We start from the raw sequence: 15,542 nt of genomic DNA, 5'->3' as shown, positions 1-15,542 counted from the left end.
TTACTTTAAAATGATATCAACTTATTGTAAGATGATAATAATACGTGGGTTGATTCGGAAATAATGACGACTACTTTTATTTGGGTTTCGTGATATTCGGAATCGTGTAATTATAATAATATGTCTTACAAAACATCCATATTTATTCCGACCATCAACTATCAACAATATATTCCAAAAAGGAAAGAAAATAAGAAAAGAAATACATATAGAAAGGAAGAGGTTTCGTTTGTCTCTGCCTGGTCTCCTTTCTGTGATTCGCGCCTTCTGCCACAGATGTCTGAGCCGCAGGCCATCCTGAAGCAGCATGATGTCTTCTAATCGGCACTCCCTCTTTTGTCCGTTGGGGGCTCGAACTTCGCGGTAGCTCCTGTGGTCAGAAGATACTCATTTCTTCAGTCGTCTGTGAGACAGTGAGAATGTGCTGAGTGGAGCGCGGAGTAATGGGTATCACGTTGACACAATATAGGATAGCGATCGGCAGATGGAACTGTAAAAAGGGAAGCAGAATGGAAACAAGAATGGAGTTAAAGGGTGAAAAAAGGAAGATGGTGGCTACGTTACTGGTGGCGGCGGTGGTGATGGTGTTGCTGATAATAGGAGGAGTAGAGATTAATCCCGGCCCAGGTCCAGTAGGTTCCATTGGATGGGAAGAGTACGAGGCGATTAGAGAGATGATAAGAGAGGCTTGTCAGACGAAGCAAATAAAATAAATGTTCCGAGAGTTATCCAGGGAATTTATGGACCTAAAATTGAGTGTCAAAGAAGATGTAAAGAAGTTTTTGGAAGAGGAAGGGTGTAATAAAGATGCATTAGACCTATTGAAGCAGAAGGTAAGAAGCCTGGAGTGGGACCTGAGAGAAACGAAGAGAGCAGTCGAGAAGAGTTTACAAGACAACGTAAGAAAAAATATCTTCATATACGGTGTCCAAGAAGAAGAAAGAGAGTCTAAAGTTGAGCTAGTGTACAAAGTGGTAGAAGTTATCCAGAACAGGATGAAGATCAACTTCAGTGAAGTTGATATTGACGATGTACAGCGTGTGGGGAGAGTGAAAGGTAAGAGACCAATTAGAGTGAAATTACTATCGACACTGATGGCGGACATTGTAATAAGAAATTCGAGTAATCTGAAAGGAGAGAAAGTGTGGATAAAACGGGAGATGGACAGGGAAGCCATAGAGAAGAACAGAATTCTGAATAAACATTTAAGAGAGGCAAGAAAACAAGGTCTTAAGGCATATATTAGAGGGCAGCAGCTGGTGGTTGGAAACGGAAGGTGGAATCGAGTGTGGGGGGCGGGAAGGCTGAAAAAACTTGATGAAGAACACCAACAGCAACAGAACGTGTCCTTGGCAACAGTGGAAGTAGCAAGGAAGGTCAGTGACGTAGAAAGGAGTGATATTACGGAAGTGAGCGAAGTCCACATCACATCAGGTGCGGGAAGTAGGGATGTGCTGAACAGCAGTGCCAGCAACCAGGTGGGCGGAAATGGAGAGTCCTTGAAGAGTCATCACAACACAGAGATGGAGGAAGCAAGTAATGTGCCACAACTGGTGAGGAGTACAGTGAAAATTGTGAATGAAGGTAACAGTAGGCAGGGTAAGAATGCATCCTCTCCGAGTAAAAGGAACACTGAAAATAAAATGGAAAAAAGACAGGCGCTAAACAAGGAAAGATCATTAAGTTTGAAAGATCTGTGGGGAAAGAAAAAAGGCGTAGGTATGGAGAAAGGGAAGGATGACGGGAGAAAAGAGAACGAAGAGAGGTATGGAGAGGACTCACAGGGAAGAGTGACAAGGAGTAGAGGTGGAAATGGAGAACCACAGGTGCAAAGAGTGGGAGGGAATAAATAACTAGAGATGGCGATAGGGTTGTGGAATATTGAGGGGTTGATGGGGAAAATAGGGAATAAAGAATTGGAGAAAACAGTAAAGGAGTATGAGATTATTGCCCTAGTAGAGACGTGGTTAGGAAAAGGGATAGAAATTGAATGGGATGGGTATAGAGTAGTCAACGTGATAAAAATGCGAAGGAGGCAATTTGCCTGGCTCTATTATACAACCATCCTAAAGACTCAACTTATGCTAATAAAACATTTTTTGAGGAACTGATTGAAGAAATAAACAAAATGAAAGGATTATATGTGGAAGATGGAATGATATTGTTAGGGGATTGGAATGCAAGAGTGAGTAATAGGGTACCCGATTATGGGAGAGAGGATAAGGAAGTGAGTGAGTACAGAAGAAATAGTAAAGACAAAGATATAAATAGCTATGGGGTAAGATTATTAGAGTTATGTGCTATAGAAAAATTATATATTTTAAATGGATGGATGAAGGGAGATAGTAATGGTGAACTGACATTCATCTCATCGAAGGGCGGGAGTGTAGTAGATATAGGAGTTAGCACGGAAATAGCTCTAAAGAAGATAATAAGTTTTGAGGTGACAGAATGTGTGATAACAGAACATATGCCCATCAAGATAAAATTAAGGGGGGAGTATGATGGAGTGAAGAGAAGGGTAGGAAAAAGAGATAGGTATAAGGAGGGATGGAAGTACATTTGGAATGATACCACGATCGAGAGATTGAGAACAGAGTTAAAAGAGAGTGAAGAAAGTATAAGGGTTGAAAGTGAAAGGATGTTGGAAGGAGGGGATGTGGATGAAGTTTTAAAACTAATAGAACGCCCAGTATGGAAGGTGGGTAAGAAAGTGAGAATAAGGGAAGAGATAGACAGAAACATAGGCGCGGGGTGGTTTGATGAAGAGTGTAAGAGGAAACGAATGGTTGTAATGACAGCTCTAGCGGACTTCAAGAAAGGAGGGGAACAAGGGAAAAGAGAGGATTATTGTAAATTAAGAAGAGATTACAAGAAGTTACTAAATGAGAAAAAAAGTGCTGGAAAGAGGCGGAAGCTGAGAGAGTGAACAGGTATTGCAAAGAGAAAAGATTTGATAGGGTTTGGGAAACTATAAATAAGATAAAGAGAACTAGATCGACAGGGGGAGGAACAATGATAACAGAAAATGAGTGGATAGGATATTTTACAGAGCTTTTGGGTGGGAGGGGAGAAGGTCAGGGGGGTATGGAAAAGACGTATATTGTAAAGGAAGTACAAACAGGAGTACAGTTACTAGATGAGGAGATAACAAGTCAGGAAATAGTTAGGGTGTTAAGTAAAGTAAAAACCAAAACAGCGGGTGGGGCAAATGGTATTACTAACAGGATATGGAAGGAAGTAGGAGCAAATGAAGTAATGTTGAAAGTGATGGTGAAATTTTTTAACAAGATATGGGAAACGAATAAATTCCCTAGCGAGTGGAGAAAAGGAGTACTTTGTCCTATATATAAGAACAAAGGAAGTCGAAGTGATCCAAACAACTATAGAGGAATAACACTCCTGGACTCGCTGTCGAAGGTATATACAGGAATTTTAGCTAATAGGATTATAAATTGGGCAGAGAAATATGGAAGGATTTCGGACTATCAAAATGGATTTCGTAAAGAGAAAAATACTGTGGATAATATATGGATTTTGGATACTTTAATTACGAAGTATGTGAAAATAGCAGGGAAGAGATTATATGTAGCAGCAGTAGATTTAGAGAAAGCCTTTGATGCAGTGAATAGAGAGGCATTATTTACTAGATTAAGAGAGGTTGTGTTATCGGTAAAAATGAGGATGGCAATAGAAGGAATATATGAGAAAGTATTGGTGATGATTAAACTAAAAGGGGGTGGGTTGAGTAAGTGTATGGAATCGAAAAGGGGTGTGAGGCAGGGTTGTAAGCTATCACCCATATTATTTCTACTGTTTATAAATAATATATTGGATAGACATGGAGGCGAGAGATGGCAATGCCCTTGGATTGGGAAGAGGGAGATACCGGGGCTGCTATTTGCAGACGATTTATTGATCTTGGCATTAACAGCAAAGGGGTTGCAGGAAGGACTAAATGAGGTAGTGGAATATACTAGAAGATGGGCACTCAAGATAAATGTACGGAAGACGCAGATAATGATATGTAGGAAGAGGAAAGCCAAAAAAGAAAAGAAATTCTGGACAGTCGAGCAGCAAGAAATCAGACCAGAAAAAAAATGGAGTATTTAGGAGTTATAATTAGTAGTAACGGCACGTGGGAAAATCAGATTAGAAGAGCCAGATATAAAGGGAGGGGAGCTCTGGCAGTAGTGGGGATATTAGAAAATAAATTTCCAGATATAAAGTACAAAATACAGAGATTGGTGTTCCAATCAATGGTCAAAGGAAAAATGTTATATGGGGTAGAAATATGGGGATTAGAGGAAAATAGAAAAGAACTAAACCAGGTGGTGGCGAAATTTAGTAAGATTATCATGGGAGTCCTAAACTGTACTGTAAATGTGGGGGCTAGATTAGTATGTAAAGAATCGATAGACACTACTATAGCCAAGAGGGTGATGAAGTATTGGATGAGATTGGAAGAAGGGAAGGGAGGGGATTTAGTACAAGACACATATAGGTTCCAGAAAAATATGGAGAACGAGAGGTATTGGGTAAATAAGTGCAAAAATAAATTACGAAAACTGGGGTTAGGAGATATAGGATATGAGAGGTGGAGAGAAAAGAAAGAATGGGTATGGAGAAGGGTTATAAGGAGAGTTGCCGATATAGAGAGACAGAGTTTAATAATGGAATGTAGAGAAAGAGCCTCACTATCAGTATTTAATAAATTGTTAGAAATCATGAACCCGATAATCGAAGTGGAGGACCGGAAGGGCAAGAGAGGTCTATACTGGTGGATTTTTGGAACTCCTACAAACAGAGGGTGGATAGGTACAGAAAATGCAGGTAGATGTATTCTGTGTGGAGAAAAATGGTCGGACCTACATATATTCATCGGATGTAGGGAGTTAGAAGAGTTGAAAAAGAAAGTGTTGAGTAAAAAAGAGATAGAAAAAGTAGAAAAAATTGAAAAGATGACGGTTTGGCTGGCCAGAGAATGGGCAAGAGGAACAAATATTTCGAAATATTTAAATATGGTTAGAATGAGATTTATAAATAAATTAAGAGAATAAGGGGTAAAAGAGGGTTACAGAGGAAGGAGAGGAAGGAGGTAGACGAAACTGCTAGGTTATACAAAAATTGAAGACAATAAGAGGAGTTTGAAGTACAATCTGATTGTATGATGAAAAGAAGATTTGTATATATTTGGAGAGGATTGCATGTGTGAGAGAACGGAGGTGGTAGTTAATGTTAGAAAAAAAAAAGAATAATAAAGCAACGAGGGATGTGAGTAAGAGGAACTGTTGGACTGTTTAGAAACGGAAATAAGACGACACGATTATAGGCGGAGCAGTAGATAAATGCGTGACGGATCGTATGATGGACCGGAAACCGCCTCTACGATTCGCCACGTAAGATGAGGAGAGAAGTACGAGTTATAGGTGGGGGTAATATCTAACCCGGGAGGAGTGGCTGAAGCGGCCAGGGTGGGATGGCTCTCTCCTCACAGGGAATGCCGCATGCAGCCGAGGTTTTTTATTTTATTTTTTTATGTATAGTTAGCTGTAGAGAGTAGATAGGGGATGCCGTTACATGCGGAGGAGTTCCTCGCATACCAGAGGCATCTCAATAGTTTTAGACAAGTTGGTGCAGTGTTAGGCTGGATTCCGCCGACATTGACACCACTAAATAAGTAGAGTAGATAGTAATTGTATTGTTTGGTTTATATTATTTTGTGCGGTTTTTTTGGGGGGGGGTTCTTAGTTAATAGTTTTAGTGTAGATAGTTAGAGCTTTATATTATATATAATAGTATGTTCGTTTATATTGTTTTGTTTTGTTTGGTTTATATTGTTTTGCTTGGTTTTTTTGGGTTCATGTGTATTTTATGCTCTTCATTGTCTGTAACCGATGGTGCAAACTAGGGTGGCAATAAAGAGTTATCTATCTATCTAAAAAGATACTCATTTCTCCACCACTTTAGGAAGTCTTGCTGCATTTTCTCCCTGAATCGGGCCTCCTTCCTCAGGTCTATATGGTTGTGGATTCAGAGCCAGTGGGCAGGGCAGATAGTCGTGTACCTTTCTGGAAATGACTTGGAGTCAGTGTCTCAGATTCATCTTGAAGTATTGGTCTTGAGTTAATGGCGGCTTCTACTTCCACCAATAGTGTTATGAGTATTTCATCACTAATTAGAGTCTTCCCAAGTACCTTCCTTAGGCATCCTTTAACTGTCCTCAAGAATCTTTCCCACCAGCCTCTCCACCAAGTCGCCCGTGGTGCTGTGAATTTCTACTGAACTCCGTTATGTGCTAAGTACTGGCTCATACGCGGATCAGCGAGGACCTGGATGAGCTGTTGCAATTCCCTGTGTGCAGTCTGGAATGTTCTAGTGTTGTCCGAGTAGATAGTGTGTGGGAGCCCACTTCTTCCCACAAACCGTCTGAAAGCCATCAAAAACTTCTCTGTAGTCGTGTCCAAAGCTAGTGAAAGGTGAAGGGCCCTTGTAGTTGCACATGTTAAGAGCACAATATGCGATTTCTGTACATGGCTCCCCACCTTAACGTGTAGTGGACCTGCAAAATCCACGCAAGTAACTGCAAATGGCGTAGTATGTTGTACACGGTCTACAGGTAATGGAACTTCGATTTCGTTTCCGTGCTGGATTCTCGCTATTTTGCATGGTAGACACACATTGATGACTTTTTCTACAGCCTTGCGTGCCTCCGCGTAGTACTGACAGGACGATTCTGACTCCGAGGTGGTGTAGCCGTATGTGTGCCTGGAAGACCAGCAACTTATTGAGGTGGTGTGCACTTTCGAGTAACATAGGATGTTTCCGCTGCATCGGCAGGTCTGCATGGTGGAGGCTCCCTCACAGTCTAACAAGGCCATCCCGTAAGAAGGACTGTATCGAGCAATCTTAAACTTTCCATACAAGTGTCTTTCTTCTTTCGGGGCATTGTATTCTTCAAAAAAACTCTCTCGTTGGACTATATATATATCCATTGTAATCGTGCAACCTCTATTTCTCGTGTAGTGAAATTACCGTGAAGTTTCTCTGACTGTCTAACATGGTTCAGAAAGCGTAAAATCCAAGCCATGATGTGCAGTATTTTCCAGTAATTGCTGAATTTTGAGGCTTCAATAGGAGGTTCCCAGGCATTAACAGTAAGGATTGTATGATGCACCTTTCGAGACTCTGGAAGTGAGGTATTAGGCACACTATTGTAGAGCCATGATTCGGGATGATTGTCTACTCCTGGGGCACCATTCCATCAAAGTGAAGATGATTGTAGTTCCTTTGCAGACATTCTTCGTGTCAGGAGGTTTGCTGGATTATCCTGCCTCGGCCAGTACCGAAACTGAGCTGAACTCAAAATGTTCTGGATTTCCGTCACTCGGTGGGAAATGAATGTCTTCCAACGAATTGCATCGCTTTTAACCCAGCCTAGGGCAACCATGGAATCATTCCACGGAGTAGATTTTGTGATGTCAAAATCCGTTGCTTTGCAGAAATACCTCAGAAGACGAGAATCCACTAAAGTGGCAAATAGTTCTAGTCGTGGCAGCGTTACCTTTTTGATTGGAGACAGACTTTTCTTACTGAAGACCAGATGTATAAAGGCAGTAACTTCAGTGGATACACGAACATACAGTGCGGCTCCATAATCCAGTTCCGACTCGTCGCAGAACACGTGGATATGTGACATCTCAGGTGCTAAACTTGATAAACCAATCCACCTTGGGATAACCACACTTGACAGATGCGTGAGGTTGGAAATCGAAACTTGCCATCTCAACGCAATGTCTTGATGAAGTATCTCGTCCCAGTCTATACCCCTACACCAAGTGTCTCGGAAGAGAACTTTTCCGATTGTAAACACCGATGAAAGTAATCTGAGAGGGGTTTAGAACTTTGAGGTCATTTTCAAAAGTTTGAGTTTTATTCCTAGATATTGCGAAAGATTCTCCGTGATATATCTGTCTTCGAAAAGTAGTGAATTTGATTCGGTATCCCACGGTACACCTAGTACTCCAGTTTCCTTCCTCGTTGCGTATCCCTCAGCTTTCCAGATGTTTCTGAGTGGTCCAGAGTTAATTTCCTTAATCTAACATCGAGGTCGCAATCTTTTTTTTGTCGATAAGAACTCTCAAAGAATTACGCTGTTATCTCTAAGGTAACTTTACCTTTTTACCGTCGGAATTCGTATCAAGTCGCAATGTAAGGTAACAACTCCCTTGTCGTCTTCAGCACTGGCATCAAAGTCGTCCATGAAATTTCTCTGATCCAGAAGTGCTCCTGCTGTCGTAAACTGATCTTTGAATCTCGTAGCTAGTTCACGGAGTGTAGCGGACAACAGATATGGACTACTTGTGAGATCAAACGGCAGGCGAGTGAATCTATAGATCACCAGTTCATCTCCTACTTGCCAGTTTCCATCTTTGTCGTGTTTTACATTCTACCAGAAGAATCGTGTTAAATCTCGGTCGTTGGTATCCAGGCATAATTGCAAAAAATCCTGAGTTCCATCTCCTACTACGGCTTGGCGGTAAGCCCGAAAGCGGATTAACACAGACAATATTTCTGGTAAGAGGTTAGGGTCTGCTTCCAAAATACTTTAAGGGACTGTGCGTCTATCTCGTGTGATGATGCATCAAAGACGATCCTCCACATCACTGTGTCATTTCGCTCTTTCTTGACGGCATGATGAGGCAAATAAAATACAAGATCCGTCAACTTCTCTGTAGCAAACATCTCAAAGTGTCCTTTTTTGATGTAGTCCATCATCTGTGATTGGTACATTTTTTTAACTGGTTATTACCGGCAAGTTCCTTTTTCAATTTGCGAAAACGATTTTTAGCGTTATTACGGTTGGGAGGCAAGATTATATCTTCTTTCTTTGGTAGGGCCACAACTCTCCACCCTTCTTTTTAAACGATCCATGGAATCCTTAAAGAATAGCAGCATCTTTCTCAGTGAGTGTCCTTTTCTGACGTTCCCTTATTCCTAAGAGATCTAGATCCCAAAATCTTCGCATGACATCGTCTACAAGAGATGGTTCCTCTCATCAGTGTGAATGTGGTCCACATTTACGTTGTTGACTGTAGTCCCTGATTTTCCACTCAAATTCCACCCAAATTTAGAACGAATAAGTGCTACCGAATCTGGTAGGCGTATTGGCTGGTCATTAAGAATCACCTTCCAGAATTGGTCACCGTCTGTGAGGAGTTATATTGGAAGATCTTTCTTGTCATCCTTGGGATCAGCAAGTATCAATTTGCGCAGGTGTGAGAGGGACTGTACTTCGTGTGGAACAGGCATGTGCGAAGTGTAGATATTTTCACTCTCAAACGCTGAAATACGCAAGGTAGTTTTCATTCAAACTGGTGATAAATTCAGTAAGTCTGCGAGATGAAAATGCGCGACAACATGACTCGAATTCAGCAACTGTCAAGTCCTTATTTCCCACGACAGTTAACTAAAGCTGATCTACCAGACTTCTATTTACGAGACTTGATTGACCTTCAGGATCCAAAATGCAGTGTGTACGTTTCCTAAAACCGGTTGCCCTGTGAACCACATAGTAGCTCTTTGAAGATATGTGAAGTTCGGTTTATTAACTTCGATCTTTTCCACGGACCTGATCTCCATTGCGTATCGAAACGTCATGAGATGTTTTGCATTTTTTTCATGCTGCCTTACACTTCTTTAGGCATACTTTCGTACTGTGACCTCCACTGGGACACAAGAAGCATCGGTTGGTTTCTTTTAGCTTTTCAATCCACTAAGCTATGTTGGAGATCTTTGTGCAGTCTTGGATTCAGTGTCTTCGTGTCTCACAGAACACACAGAATACAGAAGGTGGTCGCGCTGTCTTCGTTTCCAGACGTCTGGACTTCGCGTGTTGCGGCCGTGGCGATGCCGGAATCCGGTGAACTGAAATCTTTCTTGATTTTCTGTGTGATCATGGGGCGTTCTACCTTCTCATTTAGGAACTCCATTAGCTTGGTGATATGACCTTCATTTATTCCCTCTCTTCTGGAATTAATTATGCAACGGCGGACAATATCTTCAGCGAACGCTCGCGGAATTTTTTTTTGTTAGTTGCTTTACGTCACACCGACACAGATAGGTTTTATGGCGAAGATGGGATAGGGAAGGGCTGGGATTGGGAATGGGAATGAAGCGGCCGTGGCCTTAATTAAGGTACAGCCCCACCATTTGCCTGGTGTGAAAATGGGAAACCACGGAAAACCATTTTCAGGGTTGCCGACAGTGGGGTTCGAACCTACTATCTCCCGAATACTGGATACAGGCCGCACTTAAGCGACTGCAGCTATCGAGCTCGGTGCGGAATTTTCTGGGATAAAATCCGTCCGTAGTAATATACGTTGTCTTCTAAGGCTCTCAAGGCTTGTATACGTCGATTGCATTCAATGTAGATAGTATTCAGATCAGAGGGAGTGTCTTCTAAAATTGGTTCCAAGGCTTCGAGATAATCCAAACGGGCATGAATGGTGCTGTCAGTGTTTCCGTAGCGAGAATTTTTTGTTTTCTCGTATGCAACAACCGTCACTGGTATTCCATCAACCAGTCTCGGGCTCTCCTTCCAGATATCTACGAAGGAAAACGTGCTTATCGATGTTCGCGAGAGATTGATTGTTATCAACAGACGACTTGAATTGTTCCCAAAAGCGTGTCCAGTTCTCAATGTCACCTGTGAATATTTTAAATTTTACTGCAGGGAGTTTTACTGTGTGCCTGACGGGTGTTGATGGCGCAGACTTTTGTTTTTCGATGGCTTGTGATGCTTGTAGAATCGCTCTCGTCGGGATGTCTACGTGTCCTTCACATTTCCCGATATCGGCCTCGTATTCAGCGTCTATTATCACTTCCTGTATGGCATCGTCGATAGCAGTGAGTCGATCTAAATCATATTGAAGTCCGATGCGATTATAATCGTATTCTGGGAGGTCATCGTCAGTTGCGCTATTTATTGCTGCGCTGAATTTTGTCACAGCTGTTCGTTCGGTCTATCGCTTCCTTCGCAAGACTGCTAGCTTAGTCACAGAATTGTCATCTATCATTCTGAACGGTATTGTACCGGTAATAATTCTTGACTGACAACTGCTTGACCAACAGTGTTCCGGAGTGATTACGTACTTCTACTAGCCTGCAGGGTGTGCTAGCGGATAGAAAAGAGTACTTATGTTAGCCACGTAAGCATGTGTAACTTGATCTTTAAAGGTCGAACTTCGTTAATACTAGCGGAGTGGAGACCTTGTTCCTATTGTTCAAGTCTCGTCTGCCAGATACGTATGCAGCGAAAGGTATAACCTACAGGCAGTTCCTAAGCTAGCTGATAGATTACGCTGATAGTTATATTTGACTGCTATTGTATAATTGTATAATACAATTGTATAATTGTTTGTATGATACAATTTACTGAAATATCGTGAATTAAGTGACTTATCTGTTGTGAATGATAAGCTCTGGCAGCGTGTTGGCGTGACGTGATGTGTGCTGACGTGGCGTGGAGTCTTCTTGATATAATGTCGTTCGCGTTGTCGAGTTCCCTTCCGTAGTGTAGTTTCTGCGGGTTTCGGCACCGAATGTGGGTTTCGTGATATTAATAATGGTGTAATTATAATAATATGTCTTACAACACATCCATCTTTAATCCGACCGTCAACTATCAACAACCTATTCCAAAGAGAAGAGAAAACATAGAAGGGAAATACACATAGAAGGAATTATGGAGGCTCATCGTATCAGTTCTCCACAACTTTTTTTCTCTCAAAAGAGTTTCAATACAGAAATGTATTAAGTAAATTTGTAAGTGTGTGACAAGGACTTATTTTAAATGACACCACATGGGGCAGGGATGAAGAAAATACTAGTAAAGAACTCCCTCCGTTCAGCAGAACATCTCTAATCGGTCAATTCACAGAATACTGCATAGTAAGTTTGACTTTTCCCCGTAAAAAAACGACAACAGCTCATAAACGAGTAGAGCATGATAAGCAGCGTCGAGTACAGCTTGCTGCGAGGGCTATTGCAAAAAGTGACCACATACTGCACAACACGTGGTTCAGTGATGAGAACTACACTATGTTTATTTCATCGGTCCTGTGAACAAACAGAATGTCCGGTTTTGGACAAAGGAACGGTGTGATATTTTGCACAAGGTGTGAATGTCTGCGTGTGGGCTACAATTTCCGGTTATGGAAATATTGGGGCAATCTTTTCCAATGACACATGCAATATTGTGTATTACATGGACATATTGTAAAACAGTTTCCTTCCACAGCTCTTTGCAACAAGACTACCAGTATAAAAACAATAATTGATGCAAAATGGAGCTCATCCGCACATAGCTAATGTTGTTCTGGACTTCCTGCATGAACATTATGGGTCCCGTGTGATCGATATCCCGAACGTTTTCAAAGTGGCTTAATCTGGCCACCACATAGCCCCGATCTTAATCCGTGCGACTTTTTTTACGATTTGCTTTACGTTGCGCCGACACAGATAGGTCTTATGGCGACAATGGAATAGGAAAGGCCCAGATGTGGGAAGGAAGTGGCTGTGGCTTTAATTAAGGAACAGCCCAAGCATTTGCAAATGGGAAACCACGGATAACCATCTTCAGAGATTCCGACAATGAGGTTTGAAGCTGGTGCAAGCTCACAGCTGCGCGCACCTAACCGCGCGGTCCGTGTGATTTCTTCCTGTGGGGATATTTGAAGGAGATAATCCACGGTCACAAACCATAAAATGTACTGCAGTTCTGAATTCTTTCCGAAGGTTGAGGTTGTGTGAGGACGTGTGTCGTGAGTGGTTCGTCTCGAAGCTGTCGTACGCCGAGGAATTGGACATATTGAACATGTCCTAAATACTGAGATCATACACATTTATGAGAGATTTTTAATGCCATCTTTTATTAAATATGTTGTATATGAAATATTCTACAAACATTTTTCAATGTATGGCATTTCGTGCGCCACCCGGGTATGTCAAAGTGCACTACCTCGGGTCAAAATGCTCTTCAGATGTCTTGTTTGTTGGCAAAGCGTTCCCCACGCAATGGCAACTTCAAACCAAACCAAACCCCATCGCACTACAGCCCTGGAAGGGCCTTGGCCTACCAAGCAACCGCTGCTCAGCCCGAAGGCCTGTAGATTACGAGTTGTCGTGTGGTCAGCACGACGAATCTTCTCGGCCGTTATTCTTGGCTTTCTAGACCGGCGCTGCCATATCACCGTCAGATAGCTCCTCAATTCTAATCATGTAGGCTGAGTGGACCTCGAACCAGCCCTCAGGTCTAGGTAAAAATCCCTGACCTGGCCGAGAATCGAACCCGGGGCCTCCGGGTAAGAGGCAGGCACGCTACCCCTACACCACGGGGCCGGCTAAAGTAAACTCGTGTCCTCATCCCGAGGTGGGGCAGCTCTTTTTCAGGCACACCCCCATTGGAGGTGAGCTGCATGTACCATTTCAATCACATACCAGCCTTCCTGCCATTCTTAAATTTCTGGCAGTACAGGGAATCAAACCCGGGCCCCCAAGGACCGCAGCTAATAACACCAACCGTTACGCTACGGAGGCGGACAATGGCAACTTCACTTGGGAATAATATCGAAGTTGCACTGACTTAGATGTACGAACCCCACTCGACTTTGCTTACGTCCACTACGCAACGCTATCATCAGACTATCAAGCACGTTGTTCAGTAATAGGGACATTACAGTACAGTAGAGCAATATTCTCTCCTCTCTGAGGGCTTAAGTTCTCAATAATATATTTCAGCAACTTACTTGTAAACTTATTCTCACACCATGTCACATTCAGAGATATTTGGACAGAGCAAGTGGTCGTGCGGTTAGGTTTGCGCAGCTGTGAGCTTGCATTCTGGAGATAGTGGGTTCGAACCCCACTGTCGGAAACCCTGAAGCTGGTTTCCAGTGGTTTCTCATTTTCACACCAGGAAAATGTTGGGGCTGTACCTTAATTAAGGCCATGGCAGCTGTCTTCCCTTTCCTACCCCTTTCTTATCCCATCGTCACCATAAGATCTCTCTGTGTCGGCGCGACATAAAGAAAATTGTAAAAAAGAAAATGGCGGTAGGCTGTCACTACTCTAACGGCCGCAGAATTTTGAGGGTTTCGTTGACTTACTTATTACAAATAAAAAACAAATGCGATGTGGATAATAAATTCCGTCTCATTCCTTTCATTGCTTCATCATTTAATTTTCTCGTTTCAACTTTATTTTGCACGATTTTGCAGAATCTTCATCACATCTTTCTTTTCCATTATTATATTTGTTATTCTACACAACCGACCACGATGTATTCCCAATGGCAGCTAACATCCAACTGAGCGCCGTCTTATAACAGAATACTCTATGCGTGTGACGTCACATATTTAGCACAAATTTTGCCTTGCATTGAAGCGCGATTTCATAAAACTACGTTTCAGATTTTGAACTCCTCTCTTTTTTACTGTTTTTTGCAACACATAGCCTCGTCCTTTATCTGTCAATTGAGATATTAAACATAATCTATATATTAATTTTTTTATGAAAACTAAAGTCAGCCAGTCCGGCCATTCCATCCGGTCGATATCCTTCATTTTTTTAACTGAAAGGTATTCATGCACAGATTTGTCATGAGGTACTATAAATCACTTAACTTCCACCTTCCTCAAATTATTTGAGTTTTTCAATTTTTGTCACTTTGAAGCAACCATATTTTTGGTTCTAATTGAGGTACGGTGTTTGTTTTGGCCTACGAACACTCAGTGGATCAAGCTCTTTCATTTCAGCTCTCAACTATTTCAATTGGTTGATCCTGAGGAAAGTTATGAGTGCACATTCAATTTGACGTCCCATTTCTCCAACATTTTTTCTCATTGAAGCAATCATATCTTTCGTTCTAATTGGGGTACGCAGTTCGTTTTGGTCTAAGAACACTCAGTGGATCAAGCACTTTCCCTTGGGGTAAAAACTACTTAGCTTGGTAGATTCTGCGAAAAATTACGAGTACATTTGTCTCTATGACGAAGATCTTTGAAGAACTTTTTAAGAGTTCGGTGCGTAGTGTTGTTCCAAGGAACGTTTAATTCAATTTCTTTGTGTGATGTTTTTTTTTTCAAGTGTTTTGTTGATATAATGTTTCATTATTTTACCACAGGAGATCATGTGCTTTATTTCATGAACTCGAAACTTTGCAAATACATCCGTGAGGATAGTAACGAACAACACCACACTTTGTACATTGCGGGCGGAGCCAACGGGAAGCTGCTAGTCGTAAATTGAATACTCTCGGTGATATATGCGTTCTACCGAAACACTAAAAGCGTTTCTATCCATGTGCCCGTTGTCGAGAAATGTAAGTCTACCTTAAAAATATAGATTAAACATTCGAAAGGAGGATTCAGATCACTTTTGTCACAGCGGCAGCTAACGTCCAACTGAGCGCGCTTTAACATAGCGCCATCCTCTAACAGAATACTTTTATACTTGCTCATCTGGTATAATCTTCTTATACT

Source organism: Anabrus simplex, chromosome 6, assembly GCF_040414725.1.
Source record: "Anabrus simplex isolate iqAnaSimp1 chromosome 6, ASM4041472v1, whole genome shotgun sequence".
NCBI lineage: Eukaryota > Metazoa > Arthropoda > Insecta > Orthoptera > Tettigoniidae > Anabrus > Anabrus simplex.
Note: the sequence above shows the minus strand (reverse complement) of the source record.